Source organism: Heptranchias perlo, chromosome 25 (assembly GCF_035084215.1).
Source record: "Heptranchias perlo isolate sHepPer1 chromosome 25, sHepPer1.hap1, whole genome shotgun sequence".
Classification (NCBI taxonomy): domain Eukaryota; kingdom Metazoa; phylum Chordata; class Chondrichthyes; order Hexanchiformes; family Hexanchidae; genus Heptranchias; species Heptranchias perlo.
Window position 1 is genome coordinate 43,816,708 of NC_090349.1, and position 7,464 is coordinate 43,824,171.

Consider the following 7,464-nt stretch of genomic DNA (forward strand, 5'->3'; position numbering starts at 1 on the left):
AGTTCCGCACCCATGAGGACAGCCTCAACCGGGATCTTGGGTTCATGTCACGCTACACGTAACCCCACCAGCGAAAAAAAGTTATCTGTTTTTAATACAACAGGTCATTCTCTGTCTTTCTCTTCCTTTCGGATGTTTCTCTCTCTCTCTCTCTGTCTTTTGTTCTGGCCGTTTGTGTATTTGGTGGTCCTGTAGGTAACATCTCTCTGTCTGAACACTTTGATTGCCTTGACAACAGGCAGTTGGAAAGATTATCTGCAATCACCAGGTATTGTTCTCTGACTATAAATGCGGTAACCTTCCATGGAATCCGAATCCCACACTCACCTGACGAAGGAGAAAGCCTCTGAAAGCTTGTGATTTTCAAATAAAACAGTTGGACTATAACCTGGTGTTGTAAGATTCCTTACATTTGTCCACCCCAGTCCATCACCGGCATCTCCACATCTTTTTTTTAGGACCGTTTCGCATCTGTAACAAAGTGAGACACTTCGAAGTGTGACAGACTCAAAAGTTTTATTTTTTAGAAAAATATAGCTATATAGTTATAAATATCTAGATGGATAAATACAATCTTGGGTAAATACAATCAAGGGAAAGAAACTACTGCTAATTTTAATAGAATTGATTTCCATAGTAAACAGCCAAGATTTGTTTTAAAATCAGACCGATGAAAATGGATATCAATTGACCATAATATATTCTATAGGGCGCATTGTTCAATCCAGAATAGTTCAAGAAGAAACCATTTTCTGACGATTTCACATTCACCAGGAGATAGAAATGATTCTGCTGCTAAGCCCAGTAGTTTTGGTTTATTATTTACACTCAGAATGTAAACAGGAAATACATACAATAGTTAAAAGACAGTGTATGATGTTAGGTTCACCAACAGGATAAATATCAAACCAAACATAATAACATAGGAACAGGAGGAGGCCATTCAGCCCCTCAAGTCTGCTCCGCCATTCAATTAGATCATGGCTGATCTGCACCTCAGCTCCATTTTCCTGCCTTTGCTCCTTAATGCCTTTACCTGACCAATATCTATCGATCTCAGTCTTGAAAGCTCCAACTGACCCCCAGAATCCACAGCCTTTTGGGGGAGAGAATTCCATCCCTTGTGTGAAAAAGTGCATCCTGATTTTGTTCCTGAACGGCCTGGCTCTAATTTTACGATTATGTCCCTTTGTTCTTGTTTCACCCACCGGAGGAAATAGTTTCTCTGTATCTGCCCAATCAAATCCTTTTAACATTTTAAACATCTCAATCCGATCACCCCCTCAATCTCCAATTCTCAAGGGAATCCAAGCCAAACAAACAAATCATTATATTACCTATCTAACAGGTTTCAACAATATGTCCCAGTTTCTGCCATTTAACTGATCTGTAATCAATATTTCTGATTTCCTCACTGAATTCTCATGAAATATAATCTTGTAAATGGAATGCATTCTTGCAACTCTGGTCAGTGTGATTTGTAGCAGAACTTAAACAAAGAGAACAAACTATGGGAATTGATGCGCTGGTATCTGGTAAAGAATAATGAAATGCTTGAATAGATCCCACTCTGCCAGTGAGAGAACATTGCTCCCTACGCAGTGACCCTTATTCATGACCTGCATACTGCAATAAACAGGAACCAGGAGCAGAATACAAAGTCATTATTTAAATAAAAGAACATTCCAAAGTAAAAAGCTTGACCTTTCCATCTTCTTTCAATGTAGAAAGACTGACTGCAGTTCATTTCTAACTGCCTACAGCTCCATGCAACGCAGCACAAACCTCACCAGCACCCACATCGTACAATTATCTTAAGCGTGGAAAGACACAGGAACAGGAGTAGGCCATTCAGCCCCTCGAGCCTGTCCCGCCATTCAATAAGATCATGGCTGATCTGTATCCTAACTCCTTTTTGGGGGAGAGAGTTCCACCCTTTGCATGAAGAAGTGTTTTCTAACTCCTCTCCTAAATGGCCAGAGAAAGAATTTGGATTTATGTAGCACCTTAGTAACCTGGTTGCTCGAACTCTCAGAGATCCTGCTGTCAGCATGACTTCAGGATTCCCCGCCCTGTGACATCCACTGAACCAAGGTAGAAAGGGTGTATAATAGGGTTTGTTGCCTGTCGTAACAACAGTGGCATCTTGATCAGATCATAGCTTGAGGCATTGGGGCAGTATGTCTCCTTTCGATGTCTGGTGTGGCTCACAAGTTCCATTTGACTACATTTAGTACAGGTGAATTCAGAGTCTGTCTTTCCCTCTCTCTTCTCTGTTCCCTTTTCTCCTGTGAAGCCTTCGGGACATCCTGAGGCCGTGAAAGGGGCTATAGAAATGCAAAGTTCCTTCTAATTCCTTTCGTCACACAGGAAAAGATACAATAAAAACATGAGCATGGTACAGGGAAACAACCCATCATTGGAACACAGGAACAGGACGCGGCCATTCAACCCCTCAAGCCTGTTCCGCAAATAAATTAGATCATGGCTGCTCTGTACCTCAACCCCATTCACCGCCTTTGCACCAACTCTCTTGATCCCCTTACCTAACAAAAATCTATCAATCTCAGTCTTGCTCCAATGAGAAATCTGGGAACATTGCCAAATTTAAATGTGCTCATATTTTTCCAGTTTTGTATTGTAAGCCCAGTTTTCGATGCCTGAAACCTAAACACTGCCCTCAGCCGACAGCATTATCTCTCACCTCTGACTGGACGTACATCTTAGTTTGATAGCAAATCACCAATTCTAGTTTTAAATTATTAACTGAAGCACATCAAAGTTATAAATGACTGATTCAAAAGAATCCTTATTTTAACTTAGATTGCTTTGTAACTTAGTGTCATTAATTATTAATGGTAATGTCTCAAACTGAAATGTAAATGCTCCACATATGCCTGGGATGTGAACTACTTACTTTAATGGAAGTGTGGGAGCTTGTTAGGTAGAAGTTGTCACATTTATGCTGATTCCTCGCTGTAGATTTAGACCAGTGGAAGCCCACAAGGTTAGATTTGAGCGTCAGAGGTAGGGACAAGCAATTAGGTTTCATCAAATGACATTGTAGGTTTTCTTCGGTACAGCTGCACCAGGCGTACACTGGGTAGTTTGGCATTATCTCTCAAATCTTTCATCTGCCAGTAAGAAAATCCTGGCATTCACAAAGAGAGGCAATCCATCACTACCTTTGCGAAGAGCATATCTCAGATGGTTGAGGTCTTTCCTACCATCTGTAAGACAGACATACGAGCATTGTCACCAAACTTGAATTGGTTTTCAATTGCTTTCATTTCAACTAAAGTCCAGATGGTGCCTTTCCATCGAAAGATAAAACGGGTTTTTTGATGTGAAAGAAGGTTGATATGAATGCCCAGTCTCTGTGCGTGAACCAATCATGCAAAATGTTCTTGCCTGTTGTGAAATGCATCATTGTTCTGTGTCGATTGTCCAATGTCACCTGAATATAATATTGTTCAGTTCATCCGAAAATCTCTTCTTCAAAAGAATGAAGAGGTTAAAAACTGGAGTTTCAAGCAGCTCATGAACGTTAATGAAACGCTGCTGATTAGTTCAGACAAAGACTCACTTTGAACTTCCTGCGTTACGTATAAAGTGCAGTATCATCCATCAGTACAGAAAGACCCGTGAACAGGTCACCATCCAGGACAAAGCAGCCCACTTGATTGGCACCCCATCCACCACCCTAAACATTCACTCCCTTCACCACCGGCGCACTGTGGCTGCAGTGTGTACCATCCACAGGATGCACTGCAGCAACTCGCCCAGGCTTCTTCGACAGCACCTCCCAAACCCGCGACCTCTACTACCTAGAAGGACAAGAGCAGCAGGCACATGGGAAAAACACCACCTGTACGTTCCCCTCCAAGTCACACACCATCCCGACTTGGAAATATATCACCGTTCCTTCATCGTCGCTGGGTCAAAATCCTGGAACTCCCTTCCTAACAGCACTGTGGGAGAACCTTCACCACACGGACTGCAGCGGTTCAAGAAGGCGGCTCACCACCACCTTCTCAAGGGGCAACTAGGGATGGGCAATAAATGCTGGCCTCGCCAGCGAGGCCCGCATCCCACGAACGATTAAAAAAAACAGATGGAACCTGCTGCACTGCGCCAGGTGAAAGTGACAACGCACTCAACTCTTATTTCACAGGGTAATTGCAAACAGTCATGGGGTATCTGTGCAATTATCACGCAGAGTGCTACCTAGGCATTTGTTGGATATCCAACGCATTCTTTAGGAGAGCTGGGGTATTCATCCAGTTTGGCATGATGGTGAGGCAGCATCTCATGATAGGGCCATCCAGTTTTATCGTGTTTCTGGGTTTCCCAAAGTGCAAGGCGGAGGGTGAGGGGGGGGTGAGGGTTGTGATAGATGGCCCCCTATGCACCATTGCGACCTCCAACCATCAAACCCCTAAGCAACTTTCTTAATAGAAAGAGGTACCACTCACTGAAAGTCCAGCTTGTATGTGAGCAGATGCAAAGAATCGTTCCTGTGAATGCCAGGTTTACTGGGAGTTGTCACCCTCAGGAGTTCTGCCATCACTGGGCTTGTGGATGACCTTGGCTGCCATGGAAAAATGGTCCCCTTTAAGAGTTGCAAGAACAGCAACTGAGGAGGGCTACAACAAGGCTACCAGAGTGGTCATTGAATGGGCAAAAAGCTATTAAAGAGGCGCTTTTATTACCTTGATAGATTGCGGGCTTGGGACTCTGCAATATGCTCCCCGCACAACTTTGCCGTCCAAAAAGGCCTGGAGAGGCGGGTCTAGCTACCTTGGAGGCAAAAAAGAATGGAAGTGATCATGTGGATCATAACTCAGAGCACTCAACTTCATTGGCTGTAAAGCACTTTGGGATGTTCTAAAAAAGGCGCTATATAAATGCAAGTCCTTCCTCCTTTTTCTTCCTAATGGGATGACCCCATATTTCATAGTGGGGTCAGCTCTGGACAACCTCAGCGAATTAAAATCCCAGCTCAGCAGCACAACATTGGGTCAAATGGCCCCATGGAATTTTGGGGCCCTTATGTTCAATTAATAAGGGTATGTGAATAACCAAATTAAAATAGAAGATTATGTAGTTCCATCTACAGCAAATCTGTCTGCTGTTTTGTACGTACAAGCTTTTGAAAGGGGAACGGATGCTCATTGTGTGACATCAGTCAATGACCAACGGCTGAGTCCTGTACCAGAACCATGCCCGTTAGCCAAGGTGTGATCTATGGCTGCAGATCAGCTATCTGCACTTTCTGTACTTCATTTTTTATTTAAACCCTATGTCTTTTTTGTACTTGTTAAGAGAGGGTCTGAAATCGTTTTCACTTTATTCTCAGGTCAGGATTAGCAGAGGGAACATGTCTCAACAACGTACCTTAACCCGACCCTCAGCGGAAGATTTTCTGTTGACATTTTCCTTTTTTAAACCATATATTGCAAATCTCTGGGTAACACTGACCAATTAAGATCAACGATTGCTGAATTACAATCAGTTCTATGGTGTGGACTTGAATTACCTGCAGAGACTGGTGTGTATACTGGATATTGATAATAGTATTATTAATTTTATAAGTTTTCTTTTTTTTATGGTTTTGCTCTTTATTAGTTGTGTCCCTCTTAAAAAAAAGTGGGGGGGCACTTTTGTTTGATGGTGCTGGGGATACCCATTGTCTCCTTATTGGTTTTATTTAGAAAAAGCACCCACTTGCAACTGAATTGAAATAAGTCAAATTCAATTAATTCTTCAGCAGCTTTGACAGCTGTTAGAAGGAAGTTTGCCCATCAGAGTAGGTTGGGTTCAAACTGGCCAGGTGACTCAGGGATTGTGTTCACTGATCCTGTTGTCTTTAGTTTCTAAGAATGTGACTGTAGCAGATACCACCACCACCACATCAGTGAGAATACTGGGACCAGGGCTCAAAGGCACAGTAGCAAAACAAAAATAACAGTAAGTTCACAAAAGACAATTACTCATAACTAATTGATCTGTAAGGAATCTAATCCAGCAAAGCAGCAACGATTATTTACCTACTGCATGTATTACATGCAAGAGTGCTGATTGCCAAAAGTGATAGATCTTCACTGCTTGAGACAAGTGTGAAGAGAAGATTCCTTCCTGCATCTGCAATCTTATATGTAACAGAAAAATTTGACAGCAGGTTACACTTTGGAATGTATTAATGTACATAATATCTGTATACTAATAACATCTGTTCACGAATCAGTGGTGAAACATATGGTACTAAACAGGAGATGTGACTGCTGCTCATCTGGATTAATCAAAAAAAAATCACGTCATCTGCCAAACACTTACTGTCCTTTTGATACACATAAATAATTCTGCAAAAGGATGCACAGCTGGCAGAAGACGCTCTGCGGGGGGGCCTTGTAGAAGTTTGTTCTGAATCAGTTGAATCAAAGTCTCATTTTGTTTAAATCAAAGAGCAGTCAAGCTGCAGTAAGCTTGGGGAGCAAGAGTAGAGACAGTAGTCGAGAGCATGAACAGCCCAGTCTGTCAATAACCAATTACAGCAGCTGAAGAAAGCAGGACGGTTTATGTAAAAGAATAAACAGTGAGTGGACGATCGGGGTTAAATTATGAGGACAGGTTGCATAGACTAGGCTTGTATTCCCTTGAGTATAGAAAATTAAGGGGTGATCTGATTGAGTTGTTTATGATGATTAAAGGATTTGATAGTTTCTCTCTCTCTACCCTAGTTCCTCTGGTGGGGGGAGTCCAGAACAAGGGGGCATAACCTTAAAATTAGGGCTACGCCGTTCAGGGGTGATGTCAGGAAGCACTTCTTCACACAAAGGGGAGTGGAAATCTGGAACTCTCTTCCCCCAAAAAGCTGTTGAGGCTGGGGGTCAATTGAAAATTTCAAAACTGAGATTGATAGATTTTTGTTAGGTAAGGGGATTAAGGGTTATGGAACCAAACCAGGTAAATGGAGTTTAAGCTACTGGTCAGCCATAATCTAATTGAATGGCGGAACATGCTCGAGGGGCTGAATGGCCTCCACATGTTCCTAGCAGTACTTCCCGAATTCACAGATTCCACCTGGCTCACCTCAGGAATGTTCAGGTAAGGTTATTTGGCAGTTGGACAAGTTAACTTTTCAGGTGGAGAACCTTCTCAAGGCTGTTGGGAGGGTTTATCGTTGTGAATGAGATCTCCAAGCAAACATTGAGTATGGTAAACCTTGCTTTATATCATAAGGTTTGGCCCTCAACATCTTCACCACAGACTATACAGAACTGGTGGAGCTTAGCTTACTACTCTCCGCGAAATGCTTTCAAAAAAGTTCCTAAGCTGCAAATGTAACTGTCCGTAAAGTTTATTTAGTTTTCTGTTTTCTGCAACGTAGTTTTTTAAAAAGTTTGCAATTAGCACAGAATTAATGGGGAAACAGAGAGCTGAAGGCATTCTTCCCACCATACT